Genomic DNA, 17,031 nt, shown 5'->3' with positions numbered 1-17,031 from the left:
TTCTAAAGGAAATCAGTCCTGGGTGTTCATTGGAAGGACTGATGCTGAAGCTGAAACTCCAATACTTTGGCCACCTCATGTGAAGAGTGGACTCATTGGAAAAGACCCTAATGCTGGGAGGGATTGGGGGCAGGAGAAGAAGGGGATGACAGAGGATGAGATGGCTGGATGGCATCACCGATTCGATGGACATGAGTTTGAGTGGACTCCGGGAGTTGATGATGGACAGGGAGGCCTGGCGTGCTGCAATTCATGGAGTCGCAAAGAGTTGGACACGACTGAGCGACTGAACTTAACTGAAAGTGATAAACTGACTATGCCTCCTTTACAGACAATGCAATGTTTTTAAAAGTTCCAATCAAATACTCATTTATTGGCACGCCAGGATCTTTTCTGGGCCCTTGGGATAGAAAAATAATTGAGAAAGGGTCCTAATCATTTTGGGTCTCAGTCTAAATGGGGAGACAGGTACCTTAACAAGCACATGATACTTGCTGCTGTAAACGAACGTTTGTGTCCCCCACAAAATTTTTATGTTGAAACCAAATCCTTAATGTGATGAGATTTGAAGGTCAGGTCTTTAGGAGGTGATTAGGCCATAAGAATGGAGCCCCTAGGAGTGGGATTAGTGCCCTAGAAAAGAGGCTCTAGAGAGCAACCTCACTCCTTCTGCCATCCATGTGAGAAGATTGCCATCTAGTAACCAGAAAGTGGACACTCACCAGCCATGAATCTATCAGCACCTTGATCTTGGACTTCCCACCCTCCAGAACTGGAAGAAATAAATTTTGTTTATAAGCGCCCCCTGCCTACCGCCCCACCACCAGCCAACGGTATTTTTTATAGTAGCCTAGACAAACTAGCAGAGAAGGCAATGGCAACCCACTCCAGTACTCTTGCCTGGAAAATCCCATGGACGGAGGAGCCTGGTGGGCTGCAGTCCATGGGGTTGCTAAGAGTTGGACACGACTGAGTGACTTCACTTTCACTTTCCCCTTTCATGCATTGGAGAAGGAAATGGCAACCCACTCCATTGTTCTTGCCTGGAGAATCCCAGGGACGGGGGAGCCTGGTGGGCTCCCATCTATGGGGTCGCACAGGGTCAGACACAACTGAATCGACTTAGCAGCAGCAGCAGCAGCAGACAAACTCGGGCTTCCCTGGCAGCTCAGCTAGTAAAGAATCCACCTGCAATGCAGGAGACCCTGGTTTGATTCCTGGGTCAGGAATTTCCCCTGGAGAAGGGATAGGCTACCCACTCCAGTATTCTTGGGCTTCTCTGGTGGTTCAGACAGTAAAGCATCTGTCTGCAATGTGGGAGACCTGAGTTCAATATCTGGGTTGGGAAGATCCCCTGGAGGAGGGCATGACAACCCACCCCAGTATTCTTGCCTGGAGAATCCCCATGGACAGAGGAGCCTGGCGGGCTACTGTCCATGGGGTTGCAGAGAGTCGGGCATGACTGAGTGACTAAGCACACAAACAGACTAAGACACATCCCTCAATAAAATTAAAGGAAAAGTATAGACTTAGCATACAGGAGGAAATGATTCACCTCTGGCAAGTAGAAAATGTTCCTGGAGTAGATGACATGTAAATTCACCATCCCTGATTTAAAGTATCTCTTTAGTGTATCTGTTGTCCCTACAAAGAAATTTTCTTAACAACCATGGTTCATTGTTTATTTCTACAACTTCTCATATTCAGCAGGAGGCATAATCCAAGTCAAGGTTGGAATCGTGTTTTGGGGAGCTTCAAGTCCATCGGATCCCAGTGAGTCAGACACGACTTAGCAACTGAACTTCAACAAAGTTTATATAATCTGAGGGACGTTTAAGAAAAAACATACAGAATTATGAATGCAAAATTAGATACGAGCCTTGTCCAGGTGAGGGACTCTGAACCTTATATCCGTTTGCTTCATGGTAAATCTTCCTCACAACAGACAAAAAAGAAATATAGATTAAACCTAAATAATAAGCCTATTTTTGACATCATCAAAATATTCTTTGCTTTCTGAAAGGGTCCAAAATATTCTTTAAAAAGAATTTTTCCCTGCCTTTCTTCCCTCTAAGGCTTTTAATATGATTGAATTTTTTCTAGCTTTACTGCAAAGTAAGCAATTCCATAATTTCAAAAATATGCAAATTGGTCCTTAATCCTCACATGAACATGATTGTAAGTTCTAACGACACAAAAAGATTCAGTATGAAAAACCAAAGCCCATTTCCCCTCATCTCTCCAAATCCATGTCCCTAAAAGCAACCAATGTTAATTTCCTGTGTTTCCTTCTAAGAAAACAATTATGTGTATATAGCATAAATTGGCTTCCCTGGTGGCTCAGAGGGTAAAGAATCTGCATGAAATGTAGGAGACCCAGGTTCAGTCCCTGGCTTGAGAAGATCCCCTGGAGAAGGCAATGGCTACCCACTCCAGTTTTCTTGCCTCAAGAATTCCATGGACAAAGGAGCCTGGTGGGCTACAGTCCATGGGATGGCAATGAGTTAGACATGACTGAGCAACTAACATACCAGTATAAACATCTTTATAGAGGAATAATTTTACTTTATTGCAACTAAGATCATGATGTTTTATTCCATGCTTTGTCCTAGTTTAAATTACAATAAGCACAACAAAAAAGTGCACACCACATAAATGTCCAGTTTAAGCAGTTGTGGTAAAATAACCATCCATGTAACTGCAACCCAGCTCAAGAAATAGAACACTGTCAACAGGGCCAACGCTCAGAAGACTCAGGGCCACCGCCTTACTCTCTCCACTCTGCTTGTAGCTCAGTGATTACCACGATGAAATTCTTAACCGCTTTTCTTTGAATTTGTGGGTTCTATCGGCTCTCCTCACCCATCTCTGCTCTGCCTTAGCACCGAGAGCTGATGGCAGGGAGTGACTGCTGGCGTGGGCAGTCCCTCCCTCTCCTTGCCAGCAAGCTGAGTGGGGAATCAGGCCCCTGTAAGAGTCTGCCTTTGACCAGTAAGAACCGCTGTACCCAAGGGAGAGCAACATTAAATAGCAGATTAGAAAAACACTGTAGCAGGTCCAGAGACAGACCAAGGGACAAAGGAAAAGATTTTTGCAGGTGGCACCACCAGTGCAGCCGACCCTGACTGACTGTTGGCGCCCTACGTGCTCCTTTTCCGTCATAATCATCTCCAGGCCATCAGCAGCTATGCTGACTTAGGATGGTCACTGCCTCCTTTTTCTTTATAGTTTTATGGCACAGTTACGAACTCTAAAAAGACTTTTTAGTTGCCTGGTTTTGAACTTAAGGAAAGTGGAATCGCATACTTCGTTACTGTTTTCTCTGACTTCACTGATTTGAAGATCTGCTTGTACCTCGCTTAACTAGCTCTTTTCATTGTGGATGAATAAAATACACTTTATTTAACCCATCCTATTGTTGATGGACATAGGAGTTGGTTCCAGTTTGAGGCCATGATCATTCTTGTGCATGTGCTCTGGTACATCTGTGATTGCAGTTTAACAGGACAGGTATTGATGAACAGAACTGCTGAATCATGTCTGAATTTCCAAACATATACCTATGGTCTGGTAATTCTAAATCCTCTAAAATTTAATGAGGTTTGCTTCTTAACCAAGAATATGGTTAATTTTTAAAAATATTCTGTATGTAGTTAAAAACAATTTATTTTCTGTGTTAGGTTAGTGTTCTATTTATGCCCATTGGGTACTATTAAATGGATTAATAACTCATATATCCTTAGAGACTTTTTTGTCTGTTTGTTCCACTAAGTAAAAATATCCCACTTAGTTTGATTTCTCTCTTTAGTTCTATCAATTCTTGCTTTATGTACGTTAAGACTATATTATTAACACATATTAAAAACTGTTATGTAAACCCAGAGCTGAACATTTTAGCATTCTGTAGTGACCTTCTGATCTTAGCTTTAATTGTTTTGTCTGGTTGCTATCAATATATCAATAGTTATAGCACCTGTCTTTTATTTGGTGTTGGCATATTTTTCCATCTTTTTACGTTCAGCCTTTCTGTATCCTAATGTCTTAGATGTGTTTCTAGAACATGTGGTTTAGCATGTTTTCTTTTTAAATCTAGCCTGATAATCTTTGCATTTTAACTAGGGCATTTAGTCCATTTGCTGCTGCTAAGTCATTTCAGTCGTGTCCGACTCTGTGCGACCCCATAGACGGCAGCCCACCAGGCCCCACCGTCCCTGGGATTCTCCAGGCAAGAACACTGGAGTGGGCTGCCATTTCCTTCTCCAATGCATGAAAGTGAAAAGTGAAAGTGAAGTCGCTCAGTCGTGTCCGACTCTTAGGGACCCCATGGACTGCAGCCTACCAGGCTCCTCCATCCATGGAATTTTCCAGGGCAGACTACTGGAGTGGGTTGCCATTGCCTTCTCCATTAGTCCATTTAGAGTTATGTAATTACTAATATATTTTAATATATTTAAATCCAACTATACTAATTCTTCACTTTTTGTGCTTTGTATTTGTTTTGCCTACTCTATGTTCTTTTTTTGCTTTCTTTTGGATTATTTTTTATAGTCCCATTAGTTAGTTTGGAAATTATATACTTTGTTTCTATTCTTTTAACACTGAAACTTACGTCTTCTTCACATTTTTTAGCCTAGTATTAATCTTTACTTTGCCCTCTTTCATTTGGGATTTTTTTTTTTCTAGCGTCTTTTGAAAGCTTTTTTCTGTCTTTGATCTTCTAGTTTCATTTAAAGTAAAATGCCTTTTATTTTTTTAATTCTTACTTGGACTTTATTGGTTTCTTAAATTAATAGAGTAACATCTTTAATCAATTTTTAAAAATTTTTCAGCCATTATTTCTTCACATATCACCTGGTGCTACTGTCCATGGGGTGGCAGAGTAAGACACAACTTGGTGACTGAACAATGAGAACAATCATCTGGGACCTTACTGTCTCATTCATTTCTGGGGCTCCAATTCCATATATATTAGACCATTCCAGTGTTTCCTCCTTGTCTCCTGCTCTATCTTCAGTATTTTTTTATTTTTAATTTGTCTCTCCTTTCTTCATTTGGCATGTTTTGTAAACCTACCTTCCTACTCATTGTCTCTTTAGGTGTGCCTAATCAGCTCTAAAATTTACCCAGAGTTTTAATCCTTTTAATTGTTCTGTTTTCTAGTTATATAATTCCAGTTTGGTTATTTTTCAAATCTTAAAAGTCACTTTTTATGGTTTCCAGTTTTTTGACAAGATTTATAAGCTTGACTTTTTTCTCATGAATAGAACAAGCATAGTGATACAAAGACTAGGCTTGATATTAAGTTTTTCTTTTGTCTGTGGTTTCTGTTGGTGCTGGCTGATTATGACTATCCTTTCATCTCATCACCTTGGATTATTTGCTATTCATTTTATTTGGAAAAGTAATTATGGAAATAATTTAAGGCACTGGATCATGTTGCATTCTTCCAAATAGGAGTTTCATTGCCTTCTTTCAGGTCCTAAGGGTGCTAATAGTCCTAAGCCAATACTTGAGGATTTCTAAGCCAAAATAATGATCCTGGTCCACATCTCCACTTTGGGGTTATGCTTCTTGGGGTCCTGTCAGACTGGGGGATGTTTCACTAGGGTTACCATCTTTAATGTGTATTGGACTCCAAGCCTAGACCCAAATGACTGACAAATGCTCAGCTTTTTTTCTCACCTCTTTTCTTAAGTTGCCTGGTTATAACTGTACCGTCTTATGTTAAAAACAACATCTGCAATCTAATACTGTTCAGAGTCTAACATCTTGGTTAGTCTATCTCTGCTGCTTCCATGATTTTCTTCTCACCAGAATGTGAGGTGTACAAAAAGCAGAGATAATTCCCAGGTAATGCAGGAGCTTGCTCTACAAATAAACTATTTGTGGCTGACTACCAAGATGGAATAGTATTAATCTTCAAAAATAAGTTGAATATAGCTTTAAATCCCCAGGATAAACCAAGAATTCTCAGGACATCTCTTCATCCATAATCCAACTGGATTATGATAAGATCCAATAAGACCCTCGCAACATTCCTGCACTATGGTCTAATCATCTGGGTCCAGGAGGAACATTTTACTAACAATTCTCTTTTTAGTATATCAAAAAAAAATGCTGCTTCTCTCTGAGCCTATCTACACTGTAGGCCTCATATGATTTTCCATTAAACTACTTTGTCATATTATATTCTAGACAATAGGTTTAGTGTCATAGCTGGAGTGAACATCCATATGTGCATAGGTGCTAAGTCACTTCAGTTGTGTCCGACTCTGTGTGACCCTACAGATTGTAGCCTGCCAGACTGCTCTGTCCATGGGATTCTGCAGCAAGAATACTGGAGTGGGTTGCTGTGCCTTCCTCAAGGGGATCTTCCCAACACAGGGAATGAACCTGCACCTCTTATATCTCCTGCATTGGCAGGTGAGTTCTTTACCACTAGTGTTACCTGGGAAGCCCAAACATCTATATAACTGGCTCTAATTAGGCTGATGATAACTAGAACATTCTTGTTCATTATCTAAAGCCAATAATTATAGTACTTTCAGAGACTTTCTTCGTTTAAGAACATGGGAGAAAAATTGATTATATAATCATTCTGTAAGAGCATGGAGTCTGTTTAGTTCTGAAACTTTTTTCATTTCCTGAAATCTATCCATAGCAACATGGAAATGAAAATAAATTCACACGAAACAATTTTCAGCAAACAGCTGACTAACAAAACCCCAACACTCCAAATTACATGTGAATACTGTAGTAGGCAACTGAGACCAGAAGCAGTACAAGTGTATGTAGGAACTCAAGAGGACATTTTGGGAAAGAATTGAGCTTGAATAGGGTTCAAACATCCAAGAGGGTGAGACAGGACAGAAAGTTACTAATCAGAGATAGCAGATCTTAGAAAATACCAGTAAAATACCTTTCTAAAAGCAATATTATTATTTTGGAAAGCAAAGCCTTGGTGCCTGAAGCCTGTGAATAAATCAGGAAGTTGAGAACTCTGTGCAGAAGCTCTTCAGAGCCAGGTTAGGTACTGAGAGGCAGAGGAAATGTAACTTCATAAAGCTGCCATATTTTAGGGAAGTCATTTGCTATAGCAAAGGAGGAGAAAGCCCACCAGAGATTAGTTCTGTAAGGCTATTGTGGCCCTTCTTTCTACCTCCTGATGATAGTCTAGGAAAATTAAAATATAAGGATTGTTAAAGTCATATGCATAATAGTTACTGAAAGCTACAGTAAGAAAACACAATTTTCTTACAGAAGATGAAAATTTACCATAAAACAAATGGAATTATAATTTCAATATGAATCTGAAAAGCTTAACAAAACAATCATAGCTGTGAAGTAAAATCACAAAGAAATAATAAGCATAAGACTCAGGTAGCTGGGAGCCAGACAATAGGTTATTAATGTCTATATTTTATGAGAATATAATCAGAGAATTGAGTGTTTTGACGTCTTGGGGATGTGTAGTAAAGACTTAACCTTACTGGTTTGGTCTTTGCCCTCATGTCCTGGGAGGTAATTTCTAAGAAGAGTAGCTTTGTTTACCTGGGGCCCTGGGCCACGTGGTATCCTTTCTACCTCCAGAGGGCCTGGAGAATAAAAAACCAGCCATGAGGGCTGTCAACCATGTCCATATAACTGAGCCCCAGTGAAAACTCCGAAAACCAAGACTCAGATAAGCTCCCCTAGATGGCAGTATTCTGTGTGTGTCATTGCGCATTGTTTCTGGGAGAGTAATGCTGTCCATGACTCCACTGGGACAGGCCAACTAGAAGCTGGACATTTGGATTTCTGGCCTCTGTCTGTGTACCAATTCTCTTGGCTGATTTTAGTTTCCTTTTGCTGTAATAAACCATAACTGTGAGTATAACTGTTTTCAGTAAATTCTCTGCATCCTTCAAATATATCATCAACCCGAACAAAGGTCTTGGGAACCCTGAACTCTGAAGCTGGTGTCAGAAGTGAGGGTGGTCTCCTGTGGACCACTTCCCTAACTTTGCAGGAAGTTTTTGAAGTTTGGCCACAAAAGAATGTATAATCAGGTTTGTAAGTCACGCCTACTGATGATAGTCTGGCCTTTCCCATTATCTCAGGCTGCTTTCTTGCTCCCAGGATCAGCATCTTTGCCCTAGGGCTGTCTTCTGAGAATGAAGACAACACTGTCAGAGCATTTCGGAAAAAGGGCCTGGCTCTCCTCTCAGCAGGTCTCACCTAATGACTGACAGGATCGGTTGTAACAGATATCCTAGCTCTCTTGCCCCTCAGGTGGGTAACTTTGAGGCCTGGGTTTCATACTAATTCCCAGTTTTCCCATGGGATTACTCCAGGCAATACCAGTGGTAGCCAGCCGGCTTGATAAGGCACCCTTTATTTACTGCCTTCCCTTCTTTGTCTGACTTCCCCACCTCTGACTGGTGTTTCCTGAATCCTCCAGATAAACTACCTGCACTCAAATCCTTGTCTCGGGATTATAGAGGGCATTTCCACAAGGCTATTTCCCTAAAATCCGCCCAGGAGCTAAAGTACTTGGTCCAGTGGGTGAGCACAGGATTCAAGCCAAGCCAGCTGGAATCCTTCCCAGGGAATTTTGTTCAATCTGAAATAGGGAGATGGGAGCTCTTTTTCCTCTTTGCTTGTTTCTCCTCCCTCTCAATGTATTTCCAGTAGAACCTAGGACAAAGTAGGAACCTGCTAAATATTTGCAGAATATTTAATGCATACAAGTCCTACAATTTTTTTGCTGCCAAAAGATATCAATAATCAGGCATTAATTTAAAATGTGTGAAATACTCTTATTACAGTATACCACAGTGCCATAGGACTTCCCTGGTGGCTCAGATGGTAAAGCAGGAGACCCGGGTTCAATCCCTGGGTCGGGAAGATCCCCTGGAGAAGGAAATGGCAATCCACTCCAGTAATATTGCCTGGAAAATCCCACGGACAGAGGAGTCTGGTAGGCTACAGTCCATAGGGTTGCAAAGAGTCAGAGACGCCTGAGCAACTTCACTTTCTTTCTTTCACAGTGCCATAGCACACTGCAGTACTTGATTGAGCATAGGCTCAGGAACCAGACTGCTTGAGACTCAAGCTCAGCCACTTGCCAGTTGTTTGACTGTGTAGGTTATTTGTTTAGTCTCTCAGCTTCTTTCTCTAGCCTCTCCTCTGGACTGCAAGGGTTCTGGAACCCTGAACACGTCCTAGACTCACATGCCAGGACGTCTCCAGTTGGGTTCTGCTGACGGGAGCTCAGTAGTCAGGAGGAGGGTGGAAGGTGCTCTTCCTCTCCTGGGGCTCCAGTAGCCTCAGCAGCGCTGTGCTCCTCTGTGCTGGCTCCAGGAACAGGGGGCCCGGAAGGCTGCTGGCTTCCTGTAAAGCAGCTAGCAGACATCATCCTAATAATCCAACAGTTCACTTCTAAAAATCTCAGGAGCACACATTTGTGGGTTTTGGATAACACAGCTTTCTCTTCTGTTTCCCCAGGGCAGGGATGCTAGGTGTTCTTGCAGCACCCTCCGGAGAGCAACACTCTCTCCCTTTTGGTCCTGCAGTCCTTCTGTCAGGATTCCCTCAAAACAAAGGGAGTAACATCCCTTCTGAAATGTCCAAAGTGGCTTTTCTCTTCCTGACTGAATACGAACTGATAGTGTGACCTAGGGCAACTAACTTACTCTTTTTGCCTCAGTGACTTCCTCTGTAACGTGAAGATAACAGTAGTATTTCTCTCTCATTGGCATTATTAGGATTAACTATTTTTAGAGCACTTAGAACAGTGGCTGGCATAAAGCAGACATAATGTTTGTTAAATGGCATTGCGTATCACATTCTCTTGTTAAATACATATGACATTAGCCATGAATGTTATAAGTCCAACACCCCCAGCACACATCTGTCACTATGTACAACCTGCCCCATGGTCTGCCCTTATCATTACTGCTTGTTGCAGTCACCTCTCTACCTGTCTTGTCTTCTCCTTTGCTCTTGTGTCATAAATCAGCATGTATGTTTTCAGTGTTTTTTTCTCACCTGCTTTAGACATAATATAGGCATCCAGAGGCACGGAGCTTTAAGGTTTCCCTGAAGATGTTGCAGGGGTGGGAGGGGGGTGCAGGCTGGGCAGCAGCGCCGGCACTGGAGGACAAGCATTAGAAGCTAACATGAATCCAGGCTGTTGAGAGTGGAGTGCTACAGGGATTTTGTGCAGGAGAAAGGCTTGAGAAATACAGATTCTTTGGGTTAAATCTTATCCATGTTAAGATTATTTTACATTTGTATGGAATTATCCCACTGACTTCTGTTTTTGATTTTTGAGCATAGACTTGCTTTTGATTTCCTACTCAGCAGAGAGAACACACTCAGATTCTAGGTTACATTTAATCCATTCCCAAGATCCTTGAAACCTCCTCACCCTCCCACTCCTGGAACCACCCCCCTCCAAAAAAAGACACCCCCCCCCCCCACACACAATGTGGGAATGAGAAAGGTCTTGAGGTTACTGAACAGACAAAATACTGCTGTGTCTGTACAAAGGTGGGATCATTGTCCAGAGAACTGGTTATAGAAATTCCTAGAATGACAAAGTTTTCCACAAAGTAAGATCAGTTTAACTTTCATTTCAGCTTGTCCTACTAAGCAAAGAATAACTCTTTCTTCTTTACTAATTAGTCCAATCTTCAACTATGGGTAATTTTTTTTAGTCTAATTAGAATTCTAGGCTTTGAATTTAGATGGGTGTTTTTTAAAGTGTATCTGAAAAATCTCATATTGTTTGCAAACATATTTTTAAACACCATCAAATTACTAAGCATAGTAAATTATTTAGAGGGCAAAGTTGTATGTCACTCCTATGAGTATTTACACCAGAATTTACAATTTTTATCATTACCAAACTTTAAATTGTCATTGGCTAGATACAAGATCTGCATACTATTAATATATCACAAATTGACTTTCACTGGAAATACCTACAAAAAAGTAGACAAAAAATTTTTTAGAAGATACAAAAGAGTTCTTTTCCTACTGTATGAAAGCAATATATATTCGGTTAAATATGAGCCAAATGAACAATGCTATTACCCAATTCAATAACTGCTGACTCTCTTCACTGCTCTTTTCTAAAATAGAAGAATAGTAGTCATTTCCTCTCAAATGATCCCTCTGTTTTCATACTGTATTTTGCAGTTCTCATTGTTAAAGTTTAAATTGTTCTTGACTATTTTGGATTCAGTACTCTGCAAGTGGAAAAAATAAAATCATTGGTTTTTGAGGGAAAAAAACTTTACTGAGGCATATTTTACATATCACAAATTTATCCACTCAAGTGTACACTTCGAAGATTTTTAGTTAATTTATACAGTTGTGAAACTATCACCATAATTCAGTTTCAGAATATTTCCATCTTCTGAAAAAAGCTTTGTGCCTCTCTGCTGTCAAACTGGTTTCTGCATTCAGCCCTAGGGCAACCGCTCTTCTGCTTTCTGTGCCTTTTCTAGAAATTTCACAAAGACACAATCATACAATATGTTGTCTTTTGTGTCTTGCTTGCCTTAGTATAAAGTTTTTAAGGGTTCATCCATGTTATAGCTTGTATTAGTGTCTGTCCGTTTTCCCCTTGATTCCTTTTTATTGATGAAGAATTCCAGTATATAGATATACCACCTTTTTGTTTATTCGTTCATCAGTTTGTGGACATTGGGATTGTTTCTAGTTTTTGGCTGTTATAAGAAAAGCTGCTATAAACATTCATATACAAGTTATTTCTGTGGATATAGGTTTTCTTTCCTCTTGAGTAGATCCTAGGAGTGGAATTGCCAGATAAATATAGGTGCAAATTTTGAGAAACTGCTAAATGGTTTTCCATAGTGACTGTATCCATCAGTACCTTGATGCATCAGTGTTCCAATTTTTCCATATCTTCACCCACACTTGCTATTTCCTGCCTTTTCGACTATAGGCACCCCAGTAGGTGTGAAGTAGTATTTTACTGTAGGTTTAATTTGCATTTTCCTGATGATTAATGATGTAAAACACATTTTCATATGCTTAGTAGCCATTAGTCATTGGCTTTTTAGCATAGACTTATTCAAGACCTGGTATCCTACATACAGGAGGATGATTTCTTGCACATGTACATATCTATGTATATACATATGTAAATATATATACATATATCCCTATATATGTATATGTGTGTGCATATATATACATATATATCGCTATGTAGGGACTCCTAGGTGCTTCACTGGTAAAAAATCCACCTGCCAATGTAGGAGACTCGAGTTTGATCCCTGGGTCAGGAAGATGTCCTAGAGAAGGAAATAGCAACCCACTGCTGTATTCTTGCCTGAAAAATTCCATGGACAGTGGAGCCTGGTTGGCTACAGTCTGCAGGGCCACAAAGACTCAGACACAACTAACCGAGCATGAGAAATATCTTTGTAACTAGGACCCCAACCAAAGTACAGCATGCTAGGCATATTACAGCTTAATACAAATGATTACTTTTATCATTTTCTGAACAACAGACCGAAGATCCTTACTATTTAACTCCATTTATTTGTGCTATCTCTTTTTACAGTCTACTTCTGTGCTGTGCTGTGCTTATTCGCTCAGTCATATCCAACTCTTTTCGACCCTATGGATGGCAGTCCACCAGGATCCTCTGTCCAAGGGGATTCTCTGGGCAAGAATACTGGAGTGGGTTGCCATGCCCTCCTCCAGCGGATCTTCTCAATCTACGGATTGAACCCAGGTCTCCTGTATCGCAGGAGGGATTTTTACCCACTGAGCCACCAGGGAAGCCCAGAGTCTACTTCTACATGCTATAAAAACTCACAGTTCAGTTCAGTCGCTCAGTCGTGTCCAGCTCTTTGTGACCCCCTGAACTGCAGCATGCCAGGCTCCCCTGTCCATCACCAACTACCGGAGCCTACTCAAACTCATCTCCATAGTCGGTGATGCCATCCAACCATCTCATCCTTGGTCGTCCCCTTCTCCTCTCACCTTCAATCTTTCCCAGCATCAGGGTCTTTTCAAATGAGTCAGCTCTTCGCATCAGGTGGCCAAAGTATTGGAGTTTCAGTTTCAGCATCATTCCTTCCAATGAATATTCAGGACTGATATCCTTTAGGATGGACTGGTTGGATCTCCTTGAAGTCCAAGGGACTCTCAAGAGTCTTCTCCAACACCATAGTTCAAAAGCATCAATTCTTTGGTGCTCCAACTTTCACATCCATACATGACTACTGTATGTAGTCTACATACATACATAGCCTTGACTAGATGGACCTTTGTTGGCAAAGTAATGTCTCTGCTTTTTAATATGCTGTCTAGGTTGGTCATAGATTTTCCTCCAAGGAGCATGCATCTTTTAATTGCCTGGCTGCAGTGACCATCTGCAGTGATTTTGGAGCCCAAGAAAATAAAGCCTGTTACTGTTTCCCCATCTATTTGCCATGAAGTAATGGGACCAGATGCCATGATCTTCAGTCAGTTCAGTTCAGTTCAGTGGCTCATTTGTGTCCGACTCTTTGCGACCCCATGAATCGCAGCACGCCAGGCCTCCTTGTCCATCACCAACTCCCAGAGTTCACTCAGACTCACGTCCAACGAGTCAGATCCAACCATCTCATCCTCTGTCATCCCCTTCTCCTCCTGCCCCCAATCCCTCCCAGCATCAGAGTCTTTTCCAATGAGTCAACTCTTCACATGAGGTGGCCAAAGTACTGGAGTTTCAGCTTTAGCATCATTCCTTCCATGATCTAGATTTCTGAATTTTTAAGCCAACTTTTTCACTCTCCTCTTTCACTTTCATCAAGAGGCTCTTTAGTAGTTCTTCGCTTTCTGCCATAAGGGTGGTGTCATCTACATATCTGAGGTTACTGAGATCTCTCCCAGCAATCTTGATTCTAGCTTGTGCTTCATCCAGCCTGGCATTTCTCTTGATGTACTCTGCATTTAAGTTAAATAAGCAGGCTGACAATATACAGCCTTGATGTACGCCTTTCCCAATTTGGAACCAGTCTGTTGTTCCATGTCCAGTTCTAACTGTTGCTTCCTGACCTGCATACAGATTTTTCAGGAAGCAGGTCAAGTGATCTGGCATTCCCATCTCTTTAAGAATTTTCCAGTTTGTTGTGATCCACACTGTCAAAGGCTTGGGCATAGTCAGTAAAGCATAGATGTTTTTCTGGAATTCTCTTGCTTTTTTGATGATTCAACGGATGTTGGCAATTTGATCTCTGGTTCCTCTGACTTTTCTAAACCCAGCTTGGACATCTGGAAGTTCACGGTTCACATACTGTTGAAGCCTGTCTTGGAGAATTTTGAGCATTGCTTTGCTAGCATGTGAGATGAGTGCAATTGTGCAGTAGTTCGGTGGCTCAGAGGACAAAGCATCTGCCTGCAATGCAGGAGACCAGAGTTCCATCCCTGGGTTGGGAATATTCTCTGGAGAAGGAAATGGCCAACACGAAGGAATGGAAGAGCCGGACACGATTGAGCGACTTCACTTTCACTTTGAGCATTCTTTGGCATTACCTTTGGGATTGGAATGAAAACTGACCTTTTCCAGTCCAGGATAAAAACCCACAGTATTATTCTGTATGAAACAAATAATTCTCTTAAAATTTACATAATTATCCTTGCCTGTAATTTTTTTCTCCTCCTGAGGATTTAGGATCATTTTCCTTAAGCAGGATTGTAGGAAATGAATTCTCAGCTTTTCTTTTTTTGTCTGAAAACATCTTATTTCGGCTTGATTCTTGAAAGCTTTTTCTCTACATATAGAACTTGGTTAGCTTTTTTTTTTTTCTCTAGTAATTTAAAGATGTCATTCTATGACCTTCTGGATTTCATGGTTCTGTTGAAGAGTCAGGATTCAGACTTAGTGTTGCTTTTTAAAATTTACTGTCTTTTCCCTCTGATTCCTAAGATGTTATCTGTCTTTTGTTTTCACATTTTTATTATGATTTGCTCCAGATGACCTCCTCTACTAGCAGAGATTTGACCTTTATTCTATGAGACAGAACCAACCTCTCTAATAGGTAGAAGGATAAGGGGCTGAGTATCTCAATCCAATGATGGACTGAATCGTATGTATCCAGGCCGTGTTGTAAAGTCTTAGTAAGATGAAGTTCACATCTGGCTCACTCCTGATCCTTGGATATTGTCACATGGGCTTTTGCTTGAGGTCCTAGTGGTCTCTGTCTCCTTATCCTTGAAAGACTATCAAAGATTCATTTCTGCTCTTTTGGTGGACATTTGCTGCTGCTGCTGCTAAGTCGCTTCAGTCGTGTCCGACTCTGTGCGACCCCATAGATGGCAGCCCACCAGGCTTCCCCGTCCCTGGGATTCTCTAGGCAAGAACACTGGAGTGGGTTGCCATTTCCTTCTCCAATGCATGAAAGTGAAAAGTTCACACTAATTCACAAAAGTAATAGTGTTTTTTTTTTTTTTTTAAGAAAAAATACTTCATTTACTTATCATTTGTCATTGAAAATGCTAGCAGCAGCAGAAGTTTTTGTTTTTTCTTAACCTGCATTTTCATTTCTTCAAAAATTTACTGTTGAGTGACATCACTAAGTTGACTCTCTGAACAATTAGGCCTCAGAACTACTGGTCTACTCACAAGTCGATGTGCCCATGTGATAACACTTTAGTATGCTTATCCTTCTCTCATTGCCTTTGAAACAACTTGAAAATATTAAACTCCAATATAAGATTCAACTCCATCTTTCAGAAACTAGTATGTGTTGCAGAGCAATTAATAGCTTTCTGTTTTTCATATTAACTATGCCACTTCAGAGAACAACAATTATTTTATATGCAACTTACCTTATGGAAAGTATACTTAATTGTGACTATATGAGTTGAGGGGCTTCAATGATAAAAGAATCCACCTGCACTGCACGAGACTAAGGAGACTGGAGTTCGGGAAGATCCCTTGGAGTAGGAAATGGCAACCCATTCCAGCAATCTTTCTGGGAAAATCCCATGGACAGAGGAGCCTGGAAAGCCATAGTCCATAGAATCACAAAGAGTCAAGACACAACTAAGCAAGTACATCACCAGGTAATGATGAGTTGATAAATTAATAAAATTAATAGTAATTATTGATAAATTATTCACTGCTTTGTGAGGGGGAGATACAAAAAATGTATATATTTCCCTTTCCTCAAGGTTTTCTAGTCTGATTTGATGATTAGATTATGAAAAGTACAAATTTTTAGGATAAGTGACTGAGTAAATGACATGAATTTCAATAGGTAGTACAATCCAGCACACTTCTACACAATCCTGCCAGGTTGACATTGCTATAGATAAATTTCAGTTTATCTGGACAAACTAGGGGACAACCTTTCCAAACAGCTTTGATCTTAGCTCATAATTAATTTATTGCTAAAGATTTTCACTGTTTACAGTTTGTGAGATGCTGAATTCAGGCAAAGTTTGGCAAATAAAGTGATATAATGGTATCATCTTGTGGAAAAAACCTGGTAAGATCATTTTACCAGAAGACTAAGATGACTGAACAGTAGTATGTAATCCAAAGTTTGTCCTATATATTTTAGTACATTTGAGTAGCTGTAAAATTCTTCATCAAATACTGTTCTGAAATAACTGGGCTCACACTTATCAGTACTTATAACCAAAGGATTTCCTGGAACCAAGATATTTATCTTTTAATATTAATTATAATCTCTTAACCACCTAACAATTGTTAATATTAAAATATTCCTCATATTATGATCACACTGGATAAGGAAGTGGCAACCCACTCCAGTATTCTTGCCTGGGAAATCCCAAGGATAGCAGAGCCTGGCGGGCTACACTCCATGAGCTCTTAAAAGAGCTCTTAAAAGAGCTGTACACAACTTAGCGACTAAACAACACACACACATAGTGAAGGAAATGACAACCCATTCCAGTATTCTTGCTTGGAAAATCCCATGGACAGAGGAGCCTGGCAGACTACTGTCCACAGGGTCACAAAAAGTCAGACACAACTGAATGGCAACCCAACTTAGC

This window comes from Bison bison, unplaced genomic scaffold (genome assembly GCF_000754665.1).
Source record: "Bison bison bison isolate TAMUID 2011002044 unplaced genomic scaffold, Bison_UMD1.0 scf7180017864143, whole genome shotgun sequence".
In the NCBI taxonomy this organism is placed as follows: Eukaryota; Metazoa; Chordata; class Mammalia; order Artiodactyla; family Bovidae; genus Bison; species Bison bison.
Note: the sequence above shows the minus strand (reverse complement) of the source record.